The 15,477-nt window shown below is 39.3% G+C and overlaps 1 protein-coding gene across 1 annotated transcript in view; it reads right to left on the reverse strand.

Moving 5' to 3' along the window:
* The window catches only part of unc119a (unc-119 homolog a (C. elegans)), a 23,626-nt gene that overhangs the window by 6,980 nt on the left and 1,169 nt on the right, over positions 1-15,477 (reverse strand). The window lies entirely within an intron of this gene.

Here is a 15,477-nt window from a genome sequence, read left to right on the forward strand (position 1 = left end):
CACACACACACACACACACACACACACACACACACACACACACACACACACACACACACACACCTGCACAGTTACATCTTTGACTCCTTCCTTCTGAGGGTTAAGGAGCAGATGGGCCACACAGGCTTTAGCCACCTGCTCTGAGGTATTTATAGACTTCTTCATAAAGGTTAACACACAACACTTAATGTGAAATTTACTGAACACCAATAATAATCATAATCAATCAATCAATTTATTGATAAAGTAATAATAATCTTAAAAAAGAAGAAATCTGAATGCTGTTATGCCGGAGTTAAATAAAATCCCTTATTTTGCACGGTTTTAATGTAGATTTACACAGGTGGTGAAGTGAGACCCATTACTTAACAGACCTTATTATTTTTTCTAAGGACAGTCTCTTTGGTTCTTTAGAGTTTCTTTCAAACTCCAACCAATGCTAACATCTGACATGTATTTTAACTCACAATTTGCATAGAGTTAAAAACTTTATGAGCTTTGATATTTAGGTGAATGAGATCGTGTCATCTTTCTACGGTGGCCCTGTGAAGTCAAACAAACTGCAACTTAAGAAAAATGGAAAAACACCACAAAATCAGACAAAACAAAACGGAAGTGTTTTTGGGAGACAATTATGTGACGGACCAGCTTCAAACGTGAACTGCACTGTAAAAAAAAAAGAAAAAAATTAGAAGAAGAAGACAGCTGTAAAAACTTGATGCTGGGAACCCAGTTGTGTATTCTGTAAATCATCATTTGTTTTTCGGTTGGGAATCTGTGCAAGCTTTCTGGAATGTCATGCGGAGTTAGCTACAGTCCAGGGGGATTCAGTTACCACATTAAACATTAAGTGTAATTCAATTTGGGATATTTGATCATTAAAAAAATGAATTTGCTATTAATAGATTAATGTGGATACTTTGACACTAAACCATGAACAGAATGGCTGAATGAACGCAAACCCCTGGTTTAGTCACTAAAACAGTTACCGTTAGCTTGTCACTTCCGCAGCTGGTCCGTCATGGTAATGCTTCCCCTTTCTATGAGGTTTTGCTGCTTCCCCCCCCCCTATTTCTGTTGTTCTTTTGTGTGTTTTTGCAGCACTTTTATATTGCTTGTGTTTTCTGAAGCTGGAGTGGCTTTCCATTTTCATAGTGAATAACGGCGTGATCAAGAGATTTTTGCCTCTTTAAAAAAAAATTTTCCGGTTACTTTCTGAAACAGTGAGAGTATAGATAGCGTGTGTTTATTTGCAGCGCCCTCTAGTGCTGTGGTTTTTTAATGTGAGGGGCTTATATGCACTGGGAACATTACTATAAGCCTAATGTTACTGCTGCAAATGCAACTTTCACATAGGATTTAAAGAGTGCCTGCATGCTATGTGGCCTAGACGCGATTAGCACGGAGTCGTTTTGAAATAAACCCAAGAACTGAAATCGTCGTCTTGGCTGAAAGCTGAATCAAATACTGTTATCTAACACAGTGCAAAACTACGCTCTTCATGCTGCAGAGATTAGATGCTTGTTTGGGTTACTCACACTAATAACATAAGTATCTACAACCTCTCTCACCTCCCCCAAACCATTTACAGCTCATGTTTAATATGACAGCATGTCAGGGTCCTGAGCTAAATGACTGTTTCAGGGATGCAGCAGAGTCAGAGAGGAAAGTGTTTACACTCAGGATCCAAAGCTTAAAATAGCTACTGTAATTGCAGCTTTGACATTATTTTCAAAGTGAAGGATGTATTGGGTATGTTACACTGAAGTCCATCGGTGTGTTACCCTACTCACACGGTTAAACCATCAACTTAAAAAGGAAACTCTCGCATGCGTACTGCACTATTCAAAAGTCTTGAGCTACCTTTGATTTCTTTATATTCTGCTATGAAAACAGGAAATAGGTGCAATGACTTATTGAAACATCAGCATACATATATGGAAATACTGCATATAAGGCACAGATAGTTACCATGCTAATAGGCCTGAATGTCAGTATTTGGTAAGGCCGCCTTTATTCTTTAGCACAGTCTGAACTCTCCTGTTAAACTTTCTTGTAATTTCTTTAAGCAATAGTTCTCCAGGCTTCCTAAAGGATATTCAAAGCTCTTCTCTGGATGTTGTCTGCCTTTTGTTCTGTTCTTTGTCAAGATGATCTCATACTACTTCAATAATGTTCAGGTCTGGGCTCCGGGGAGGCCAATCCATGACTGATAGTGTTCATCTATGTGTTATTCTGACAGGTATGCTTTTACTGCACTGGCAGTGTGTTTAGGATGTTTGTGATGCTGAATAATTAAGCTATTGCCCATCAGATGATTTCCAAATGATAATGGACCGTGGATCAAAATTTGATGATACTTTTCTGCTTTTATAGTCACATCGATATTTACAAGATCTCTAACACCACTGGCTGAAATGCAGCTCCAAACCATAACAGCCTTTACCGTGTTTTACAGATGGCCTCTCTCCTTCCTTGATTTGAACCAAAACTTTTCATAAGACAAACATTCTTCTGAAAATGGTCAGGTACAAGGACTGGACTGAAATTATGTGAAAAAGCAGCCAATGTCCAAAGAAACACTGAAAGGACTTCAGAAAACCTGGAGAACTATATCTCGCTCCTCGGAAGCAAAATATACAAGAAATGACGGGTGGTTCAAAACGTTTGTACAGTACTGTACATACAAAATCAAAGATTAGGTCAGAACTATTCCCACAGTTTACTCACAGTATATTATAACATTGCTAGAACGCCTTTGGCTATTTTGATCGAACGAACACTGACTGAAAACTCAAAGTCAGTGCTCTTTCCCTCTGTCCAGTAAGAATCTTTTATGTTACAACCTCAAGGAAAACTGAACTCATCATTTTTGGTGAAATAGCCCTTCCTTTTCTCACAATCTGTCTGACGAGTGCTCTAAGTCTATTTTCTGTAACAGCTACTAAACTTGCTGTCTTTGTGGACAGATGACTGATAGATGTACTTGGTGAATCAGAGACGGCTTCTTGCCAAACCTGATGAAAAAGACAGATGGAGCGTTTCATCTGATAGCAAAGCCAATGAAATCACTTTCATCCAGTGCAGTGCAAGAATTTGCACACTTCTGTGTGCTCCTACGGTCGCATGAAGCCCAGACTACACACTACAAAACACACTTTGATTTCACAGCCTCTGCACATGGAGCAGCTTGACTGATGATGGGTGACTGCCTTTCAGAGATTTGTAGTAGTCATAAAATATACCCTTTTCACATGCTCGGTGTTTAGAGAACACAAAATTTGGTGTGAGGGGAAAAACACACAAACTGAAGGAAAAATGTCATTTTCAGTTTGTGAAACATATTTAGAACACCAAAAAAGAAAAAAAGAAAAAGAAAGAAAAAAAAGACAGAGAAGTACAGTATAAACAAATAGGTCTCAGACTGGTTTCTGAAAACATGTAGCTGGGGCAAATCTACCTACTATAGCACATTTGGAATTATTTATATATCGTCTGTGAAAGCAATTAAGTTAGGAGTTAACTCTGCTCTAGATGGTTTTCATCCTGCTCGGGGGCTACTCCACCAGTTGTATCTTTGGAAGATATTTAAGGGTGTGTGGGAGTTTACCCAACCAGTCTAAAGGCATTGGACTGCTTTCTTTAAGGTGTCCTGTGAGGGGTGTTTCAGGAGTCTGTTGTAAGTTACGTAACTGCTGATTAATGGGAAGGAAAATACTACTGCTGAAGCCAGCATCTTAACATATTCCAGCCATGAAGATTACCCCTGCACATTCAAAAAATTATGCTCTGTGTCAATGTGACACAGAGGTCTAGAGCAAGCATCCATATGTGAGGATTGGGAAGTGACCATTGTCTAACTATTGTTTCAATCAGCGCATCACAAATACACAGTGCTAAAGGGCACTGTATGTACCTCTAAGTGACTTTCAGAAAACAGCATTATTTAACACCTGGGGAATAAGAATAAGCTTAAAATAGAACATTTTAGGCTTTACACACAGTAAGTTTCCAGAGAGTATAATTGTTGAACACGTAGCTTTACTGGTGCTGTAAAAAGGAAACCTGGTTAAAATGATGGTTCTATTCGTCAGTTTGCTCTTCTTTCCTTTTTGCACACACACACACACACACACACACACACACACACACACACACACACACACACACAAAGTGCTGCACTTCACTTCCTTCAACACTGTCACCTAGCAACGCTCCTTGTGATAGAGCACTAGCTCGATTAGCCAGTCTTTTTCCTTCTCCTGTTCCACCTGCCTGCTCCACAACAACAAGGTGCAGCAGCAAATCAAAGGAAAGCATCTCAGATTTGACATCAGTCGTATGCAAACGAAATGCACCACGTCTGGGATCCAATGGAGGTATGCCTGAGGCCTCCTCCTATAGAGGTTTGTGCAGGATGTGCCTGAAGTGCAGGAGAAATTAGACATCCTGTGGCAGCGAAAACAGTGACTCCACTTGTGACATGAGACCTTACTGTACTTGTCATTTTGCTGAAACATGTCATTATCTTCCAGCTCAGGTAGGCTGCCTTTAATTCTGCCTTTGCCTTTTGGATCTTACTCTAACCTCGACACATCTAATTTCTTGGCTAACAATCAGACTCATGCTATTAGACTAACATCAGGCTTTTGTTAAATACATGAATTTTCAGTTGTCAACAGAGTCCTGAAAAGAGGCAGCAGCACCTCTACAGAGAGTAAAATTAGCACCAAGTCAAGAGTCATGCTGTGCTCCTGCGTTCAGACTCCCAGAGCCTGTCTGACGGGTGCCACTTATAGCTCCCTAATCCCTGAGATTAGCCCGGAGTTACAGACTTTCAGCCACAGGGATTGACTCCACATGGCTCATTCTTTGACTGCGTGGCCTTTGATTAGTTTTAAGACCTTGTTTTGAATAAATCTAAGAACACAAGTAAGGAAAATGCAAAACATGTTTGCATGTTTTCACCTTAAATCCATAGCCTTTGGCTGCTTGTGGCATTAGCATTACACATTGGAGTTCACGTAATGATGTATGGTGCACCTGAGTGCGGCGGGTTGTTTCATGTCTCTCAGTTAACAGAACCTGCAGGCAAACTGACAAATGGTGAGGTTCATGGAGCGGTTGCATTCTGAGCAGCTGAATGCAGATGAGATTTTTCTCCTCTTATCTTTCTCCAACCAGAAAAAGGAGTGGGGAAAAGATCTTATGATCAGTGCTGGTGGTAATTCTTTACATTCGTCTGCAATGCACTATGGTTCCTAAATTAAGTAATCACATTACAGTTACCAATCAAATATTTATGTCAATTTTGTTACGCAAGTTCTTTAATTACCTGCATAATTTTTGCTTGTGCACCAATCACTTGACTTTGGTTCACGTGGCGGATTTGGATAAAAATAGCAGAGTCGTCTGTAGCTTCTCAGGGGTGGATATAACAAATAATCTTGTGGACATTTGTTTTCATATCTTAGTGAGGACAAACAATTGACATAATGCCTTCCCTAGCCACTTGCCTTAACCATCAGAAATGAATGCCTAACTCTAACCTAACCATAAACTAGTTGTAACCCTGACACAAAACCCACATTTTGAGTCTCAAAAATACCTTTAAACTCGTGGGGACGGGCATTTTGCCCCCACAAATATATTAGCATTCCAGTTTTTGGCATATTGAAAAATGGCACTTTATGTATGTTGATTGCACTTTATGTACACACACACACACACACACACACACACACACACACACACACACACACACATAAACGCACACAAAGCAATGAAAATTTGAGAATTTTTTTCCCTTTGTTTTCTTTTTAAGATGTTGGAGTGAAAACAGATGACAGCATTCACCTAGCTTACTACAAGGAGTGATTGTTGTTACCTCTGCCAGCTGTTTTCCTTTTCCACCCTTTATGCCTAGCTATGGTGCATTGGTTAAAACATTTGCTTGGCAATTGCAAGCATGCTGGTTTGGTTCCAGCTGGAGGCACAAATCCCTTCTGGGGTTGCCTCAGGAAGGGAATCTGGTATAAAACTCTGCCAATGCAGAGCAAACATGCGGTACTACCCAATGGAACATGCCTAAACTAGCCTTCAGAGAATAAAAAAGTAAAATCCCTACAAAAACTGCAAATGCTGAAATTAAACATATAATTTCTCTTTTTTGCTAGCAAGGCAAGGTTATTTATATAGCACAATTCAACAACAAGGTGATTCAAAGTGCTTTACAGAGACATTAAAAAACAAAAACAAATAAAAAGCATAATTTAAAATTGATTAAAAAAAACAGTAGATAAAATCTGTAGTTAAAATGTAAGTTTTGAAATTTAAGCTTAAAAGTGTGGATTTGATGCTTTATTCAAATGCAGCTGAGAATAGGTGAGTCTTCAACCTGCATTTAAATAAACGGAGTGTTTCAGCTGATAGCAGGCAAAGATCCTCAAAGATCAGCAGGTTTGATTTGTAGGGTAGTGCACACATGTATACTGAATGTAGGTCATCTGTTCTTCAGGTGGAACCACTTCAGTATGGAGTATGATATAACCTCTGCCTGGTAGTAAACACACACACTCCACCTCTCTTCATGGACATCATTCATTTTTAAAAAGTGCATAAAATAGCTCAAATTAAACTGCAGAACAAAACAGCTCAAAATATAAAAACATATTTAAAAAACTACTGATGTGTTTATTGTAACTTGTAAAACTGCACCTTGCAAATAGATAGAGACTGCTTAAAGCAGCAGATTCAGCAGCACACTGATATGAATATTTGAACTCTTATAGTATGGGCCTCCAACCTGTGGCTTTGGATCCATATGTGACCCTTCCACCTGTCTCCAGTGGCCCCCTTTGGCTCTGATAAGAAAACTAGATTAAGAAAATGATCCTCTTAAATTCTCTAGACCTCCGTATCAGTGGCTAGCATGGATGCACATCTATACACGTCCTGTTTTAGTGTCCTTAGCTATGAACTGAAAATAAAAGTGTCATAAGAAACTTAACAGAGATGGTCAGATTTGTTTGCTTTCATCTCCGATGCTGCTGGTATACTTTACCTGTGGCTGGACTTCTGTCAGAATTAATTTGAAATGTGTCTTTTACTATTTTCCTATATTTCAGCAAATACTTTTATCTGTTTCTCAAACTTATTATCATTACTTATAATTTAATTCCTTAGCACAAGCATGGGAAGAACTCATAATGGCTTAACTCTGTTTTAAAGTGGGTCTATACGGTTTGTTTTTCTTTAAAATTGTTCTGTTTTGTTGATAATAAAACATAAGCAAACTAAACGCTTTTAGTTATTTTAGGCCTCGAATTTCATGAATGCAACAAAATCTTGGTAACACTGAAAAAGAAATGCAACGTCAGAGTACCAAATAATCACTATAACTAGTCTACTGCAGAGTAAATACATGTGGTGAAAGATTTTAACTATTTAAACCTGTTAGCAATGTTACTGTAGGTTAATTTATATGTAACAAGCCGTGTCCCTCCGTTAAGATAACATTAGAAAAAATTTATTTATTTATTTTTTATCTCAAAGCTGGGAAATTCTTTCGTTATAATAGGTAAAAAGTGAAGTTCAGCACAGCAAACATCTAACAAATAGCCTGCATAAGTCAACACTGTGGGGCTCTAGTTTCTCCCAATATACACAGCGTGTAAATTTAACACTACTTTAATGTAAATACTTTTATTTTTCCTTTAGTTGAAGAAGATTTACAAGATGGTAGTGAGGCCTGCTGCAAATGAAACCAGATATTTACATACACTTAAAAAAACACAAAAACATTTTCTTTACCCTCAAAGATGAAACCAGGTCTTGTTTTAGATCAATAAATATTAACGTATTTGTTGTATTTATGAAATGTCTGAATAAAGAAAGAGAAAATTGTTATGTATTTTTTTTATTACTTTCATCAAAGTCAGAAGTATACATATACTTCCTTTGTGTTTGGTTTGCCCTGAAACTGTTTCACTTGGTCAAACGTTTTTGGTATCCTTCCACAAGCTTTCTACAATAGCTTGCTGGAATCTTGTCCCACTCCTCTTGACAGAACTGGTGTAACTGGTACAGGTTTAAAGGCCTTCTTGCTCGCACTCGCCTTTTCAGTGCCACCCACAAATTTTCTATGGGATTGAGCTTTATGATGGCCACTCCAATACCTTGACTTTGGTGTCCTTAAGGCACTTTGTAACTAATTTGGAGGTAGTGCTTGGGGTCATTGTCCATTTGGAAGACCCAAGCTTTAAATTCCTGGCTGATGTCTTCAGATGTTGCTTTAATATGTCCACATAATTTTCTTTTCTCATGATGCCCTCTATTTTGTGAAGTGCACCAGTCCCTTCTGCAGCAAAACAGCCCCACAACATGATGCTGCCACCTCCATACTTCACAGTTGGGATGGTGTTTTGAGGCTTCGAATCGTCCCCCTTTTTCATCATTACGGCCGAACAGTTCAATTTTGATTCGTCAGACCAGAGGACATGTCTCAAGAAATTAAGATTTTTGTCCCCATGTGCAGTTACAAACTGTAGTCTGGCTTTTTTAATGGTGGTTTTGAAGTAATGGCTTTTATCCTCCCAGAGTAACCGTTCAGCTTTTGGTATTACGGGACTTGTTTTGTTATGGATAGTGACACTGACGTATCACTTTCAGCCAGCATCTTCACAAGGTCTTTTGCTGTTGTCCTGGGGGTGATTCGCACATTTCGCATCAAAGAAACATTCCTCTCTTGGACTCAGAATCCATGTCCTTCCAGATGATTGGTTGTACGTTCCCATGCTTTTTATATATCTTAACGGATGAACGTTGGACCTTCAGGCATCTGGAAATTGCACCTAAAGATGAGCCACACTTGTGGACCTGTTTTCCCATGATGTCAAAGAAAGGCTCTGTGATTGGGGTATGCCTTTATATGCATCCACAGATGTGCCACCAACTCAAATGGACTCAATTAACCTATCAGGAACTTCTCAAGCTCAGAATGGAATCATCTGGAGTTTTCATTTTCTTTAAAGACACAATAAACTTAGTGTATGTATACTTCTGGCTTTGATGAAAGTAAAAAATACATAACAATTTTCTCTCTTTTTATTTTGACGTTTCACAAATACAGGAAATATGTTAATATTTATTGATCTAAAACAAAAAAGTTTACTCTCATTCGATTGTTGATGGTAAAGAAAAAAAATTTTTGTGTTTTTTTCTGAAGTGTATGTGAATATCTGGTTTCAGCTGTGTGTTGTTTTATGGTTTGGAGATGGAGGCAATGACAACAAGACAGGAGGCTGAGCTGAAGATGTGAAGATTTTCATTGGGATCAACCAGGATGGATAAAATTAGAAATGAGTGTATCAAAAGGACAGTAACTTCTTCATTTTAAAAGTTAAAAGCTCTTGTTGTTGATATTAATGTGATTGTGTTGAAAGTAGTGCAGTGTCCTATTTTAGTGATGGTGTAAAAAGAAGAAAACGCTCATTTTTTTACTAGTGTTGGACAACGAATGTTAAAGATGGAGGAGAAAAAAAGGAAGACCACAGAAGAAGTTTGTGGATGAAGGAAGACACGCACCTCTGTGGCGAGCCCTAAAGGGAACAGATGAAAGAAGGGTTTTTTCTGTTATAATTTAGAGTTTTTATTACTTTAGTCATAAGAACAAAGAGTCCTTTGTGTGATCAATATATTCATTCTATAACATGTATAAAACATGGATTAAGTTCCGCAAATCGCTCGATAAGTAAAGGACGTCGAGCTCAGCAGAAAAGCAGAGAGTAAAGTTGACTACATCCTGCTTAGGATCACCCATTTTTAATCTGATGTAGCTCTTTCAGAAAATTCTTCCTATCAGGAGGAGAAAATGAGCAGAGATCCAGCATGAATGGCTACAAGCATATGTTTAGTCTCTTGAAGCCACAGTAAATTTTCTAGACTGCTGATTGCAATTTGTAAGGGGCATGAAAAAATATTAATGTTACTGAATAAGCAGAATATTTTCCAATTACTTATTCAGATGCTCCACTGATGATTGTCATTTAGCTTAGCTATGCTGGGGAGTCTAAATTCATCTTCAAGTAAAACTAAAGGTTTATTACACTACGAGGGTTCTGGTGGCATCTTCGCATACACAACTGAACTAAAATTATTCAGCACCAAACTCTGACCTGTGGTAATTTTTCTATTTCAGCTCTCACGGTTTGTCATCCACAAGCAATCAGAATTGATTATATGACTTAACACAAATACCAGCACCAGCCAGTAAGCACAGAGTCATAGGTTATTGATCAGTAACCATGTTAGACCCGATACAGGGTGATGGCCGTCTCACAAGTGCACGTTTACCATAATCCAATTGCTTAAGCAAAAATTAGGCCTAAACTCATGTGAGGGACACCTCACGAGACCGTGCCGGTGACTGATGTGGATTCAAAAGCCATCTCTCTGTGCTTCAGATCGCTCCGAAAGAATAACCTTGCGACAGCTGTGCATGGGAGATTAAGAACCGGCTGCACCAATCAATTTTAATTAAAACTGTATCCATTGTGCTGGCACACATCACAGAGTGGAAATCCCGCCCGATATAGATAAAGCGCTGCTCTGTGTCCCAGACTTATTAAGGCCAAATAATTGATTGCCCATTAATGTAAAAGGAGCAAGATCGCTTTGAGTAAATCATCTGGATAATTCAAAATTACACACAAGTGATCCTTTGAGTAAAAAGACCCACAGTCTAAGAAAGCATCTAGTGTGGTCATGCTCCTCTCTTCCCATGAAGGTGTCATTTTTTACACTGAAGATAACTTTTTTTTAAACCTGGCTGTATTTTGGAAAAAGGGAAGTGTCAGGTTCCAAACTTTACATCCATCCTTCACGAGACCATTACAACAGGTACAGCTGGATGAAAGCTCTCTAAGGGTGTTTTCAAACCTATAGTTTGCTTACTTTGGTCCAAAGCTACTTGTAAACTTGTAGCAAACTAACCACGTGAGAATGTTCATTCTGCTCATTGGCCAGATGTGTCTGGGGCGGGAACTACAAAAGTAAATACAGGAAGAAGGTTCTTTATTCTGGACCTGTGCTCATCTATAGTACACAGTAGTAGTATCAGGGTGGGATCATGTTCACACCATAAACAAACCGCTCTGGAGACTGAGACTCTTTGGAGGAGGTGGTCTTGGTGCGGTTGTTTTGGTCTGCAATCGAGTGCGATTACCATGTTCAAACCTGCACAGACGAACTGATCTAAAGTGACCAATCTCCTTTTTCAGGCTAATTAGGACATGAATGAAACAACATCGAAAGCAAAAAAGTCAACACAAACTAAACTTCTGTGCTTTTGTCTCAACTAAAGATAGCTGTCACCTTGAAAAGTGGTAAAATCTAGTGGTCATTCTATTCATAATGGACATTGTGGTTTTAAGAGCAGCATGGTGATTAGTACTGTTACCTCACAGCCAAAAAGGGCTTGGGTTCAGATCTGGGCTGAGGCATTTTTGAATTGCATAAGCAGTCTGGACAGTTTCACATTACCAGGTAACATGATGAATGTAAGTACCCAGCAAAAATTGTGTTAAATGATCGCTGTTTTATCATATTTAAGAAACAGTTCTAAAAGTTGTGCTGTTATCTGGTTGTCTGCTCCAGCTGTTTTGTGGATGTCATGGTTGTTAAGAAGAATTTTGGTACATTATGATTTCTCTATGAAAACAAAACAGAAACTTAAGCACCATAAAATGTGATCGAAGTCATGGCTTTGATAGCTAACCTGCCAACACAACATGGACTCTAAAAGCTTGTGTTAGAAGGGTCTGACTGGACCGTCTCTGGTCTCTGAAAAATAAAGCCAGCATGTAAGTGGCTAAATCTTCACTTCCTCTGTGTGCTGCTCAAGACTGACTCCAACAGGTTACAAAGTCTAAAAGCTTACAGCAATGCAATAATGTAATGCAATACTGTACTAAATTCAGTAATTACACTAGCTGCAATTGTGTCATTACAAAAGGTCTTCATTTATCTGCGTGCCACTTGGATAAAGTTTTTAAAGTTCATGTGTAGCAGGAGGAAAATAGCAGCGCAGTCTACAGCGGACATTACTTTTATTTTTAGTTCCCAGAAGGGCAAGAGAGAGAAGGTAAAGTGCAAACTGCATCCAAGACAGAAACAAATGCATTATACTGCTTCACAAGCACCTGCAGAGACAACATGCTAATGCAAAGCTAGTGAAGAACCCAGGATGATGTTAAATCTGAATGTTTGCTGACCCCAGCCCAGTACCCAAAGCCTGATCTTCAACAGGTAATGAAAGCAGTGATGGACAATCAGGTTTGAAGCCTTTGTTTCTACCATTTTATGTTTCTAATTTAGAGTCACTGTGGTGATAGCTTTGAAGTCTCTTTGGCCTGGTTTTCAGCTTTATAGTTGTACCTAAAAACTAAGAGAAAATAATACGTATTTATTCTCATTAAGGTACAAATAGGGTAAAGCTGTGGAGACCTGGCTTGTCTGGTCTTGTTCTGTTAAAGCCAAATAAAGATCTGTTAGTCTGTCTAACTGACTGGCCTCCAAGTTGTCCGGCAAACCTCCACACCACATGCCCGCTGGACCTGCTAGCTGCTCCTTCCTCGCCAGACCACCTACAGCCTCATCTAGCATCGAACAGTCATTAGACTGAACCTCTTTACTGTATTTGTGTCTTTTGGAGCATTTATGTTGGATTTGTTTGGTTGCTCTGTCATCCAAGCAAATCCATGAAGCAAATCCATGAAGTGTATCCATCATTATGTTCATTCATTCAAATTAGCACTAATTAGCCTGTATGGGTGTCTTTGCATTGTAGCTGTCAGTTTATGATTGCAGCTAACTGCGCTAACTAGCATTAGCTAATAAATTAGCACTCCATTCTTTCATCCATATCAGGTACAGTGCAACAACAGGCTGAAGAACAAAACCAGTAAGCCCATCTTTGATCATGACCTCAGTGTTTGAAAGTTTGGCTATGTATATTGGTTGTATCAACAGCAGAATAGAAGGAAAGGTAAACGTTAAATACAGTTAATTCAGTGCAGGTGTGGAGGATGAGCACTTTTGACAGAGACCATTTCAAATCAGCTATAATTTGTTTAAACAACTGAGGTGTAATGAATGACTGATTCAGTATTTTTATGGTTTTGGTGTGGTTTTGGTGTGCAACAGTGAATGCATTCACTGCTGCACACTGATATCATAAACCAAACACACCCACAGTCACAACCCTTCGTTCCAGCGTTCCAACGAAGGGTCGTTTCTGTCTGAATGCACCTGCTAACAGCAGTATTTCAGGGATCTGGATCTCTCAGGTAGCTGTAATCTCACTGTGGACTGTATGTTTTAAATTGTCAGCTGGAAATTTAAATGCATTTTCAGCAAGAGGCACAATTTTCCTGAAATCCTGACTGCCTTTCTGCGGCACTCAAGTGCACTTACATGGAGACATAGTTAGACATGGTGGATGACAGGAAAGTGGCTACAATAGAGAATTAAATAAACATAGAATGTTTCCAGAAATGTCTGTAACAGGATCAAATATTTTAAATTTAAGTCTCCCGTTTTTTCAGAAATCTGTGTTTGATTATAACCAAGAATAACATATTTCACACCGCTCTTGTCCATCAGTAATTCTTGATATGAGGTTACAGGATTACAAGCGCAACATTAATTTAGTGTCAGCAGTAAGCCTGCTTACAGTATGTCCGTCTGCAGCCATATCATAAATCATCTGTAATGCAAACAGTGAACTGATTATGTGCCATTTTTCATGTCACAGCACTGTTTCTCATCTGCCTGGATTATATTGCTTCTCCGTTCTGCCTGTGTGACAATGAGGCGCTGTGCCTTGCTTATCAGCACTGAACCACCATGACAGACTGGAGATGGGCTGCCCCAAAATGGTGGCATTTGCTTCCCAAAAGCACAAAAGGAGAAGTCATTTACACAGCAGGCTGCGGTATTTTCTGCAGACGCCTTTTCTCGAAAAGATTTTCTTTCCCTTGCAGCAGAAAACAATAGCCCAAATTATATGAAACTGTGCTTATCTGTGGGATATGTGTGTATGTGTTTTTTGTTAAATGGTGAGGACTTGGAACCACTTTTGGACACCTCGGTGTGAAATAGGGCTTGACGACAGGTTGAAAAAGTCATCTTTCACCATCGAGGATTACAGCCACACCGCGTGTCTATAACAGGGTGCAGCTCAATAAATGAATGAGTGGCAAGCACATTTGTAAGCTTATTCCTAGTCTCCAGGGTCATTAATTACCTGAGGTGTATGGCTCCACTGCAGAATGCTGTTACAGCCATTCTGACATAATCCAGATTACATGTCAGTGGAGAGCGGAGATTACCGCACCATCACGAGTGATTTAGGAATTATCAGGCTGATGCAGGCCGAGCACTGCCTCTCCTCTTCTGAGGGGTTACTGGATGAAAATCCATGTGACTGTTTGAGAAAAGAATGAGAGCTTGACTTAAACCGAACTGAATAAATAGAAATAAAGGGAAAAAAATTTGGATTTGTTTGCCTTTTCACTTTGTCGAAAGATCAGTCACTTGTTGAAATCCCTTCTTGTTGCATAATAATAGTTGGGAAATCTTAACTCTAATGTTTAGATTAGCATCTTTTTTTCTCATTGAGTTGGGGTGTGATTTAGTGCTTCATCACACACAGTCTTTTAATACTGCATATGGATATTCCAGTCATTAGTAACAGTTTGGTCACATTTGCTCCTAAAGTTGTTAAGATGAGGCTCAAAAAAACTAAAGTAAAATCAGCTAATCACATTTCTTTGCTCACACTAACTGTCGCAGGCCTCGAGTAGTGTTACTATACTGTAAGTTTTCACACAAGCCACCTCCACAAATTGTACAGTTTCATAATAGTGCATCCTTGATCACCACAGAGATGCAATAGATGGACTAAAAGCACCTGCCTGAAACATCCTTGTGAGAAGAAGACACGTGAGAGAGGCTTTCACTGTTCCCCTTCTCCAGCACAAGTTTATTAAAGTGTTGGGAAAGCAGGCCTGGTGCTGGGGAGAGCCTCTGTGGCTTCCCTGCTTCCATTACATAATGTGGAAAGTGTCAGTTATATATGACAAACAACAAGTTAATGGTATCACTGTCTTGTTTTTGTTCCAACTGTCTGAGAGGAGTTATAATCAGTGGATCACCTCTCTGGCCACCTGTTACCTCAGAGCCACAGGTATCTTGAGGTGAGGGAGTAGTAAGCATCACTCAGGCCCCCCTCCCCTGCAGTGGGAGTTGAGAGGCGCACATTAGAAGCACCTACACTCACCTGCTGTCTCTTTCAGTGCCTACACAGTCAAACACAGAGGTACAAAAAAACCCAAAAAAAACAACTGGAAGCATTCACACACACACACACACACACACACACACACACACACACACACACACACACACACACACACA

This window comes from Haplochromis burtoni, unplaced genomic scaffold (genome assembly GCF_018398535.1).
Source record: "Haplochromis burtoni strain Fernald_Lab_line unplaced genomic scaffold, NCSU_Asbu1 Contig_15, whole genome shotgun sequence".
Lineage (NCBI taxonomy): Eukaryota > Metazoa > Chordata > Actinopteri > Cichliformes > Cichlidae > Haplochromis > Haplochromis burtoni.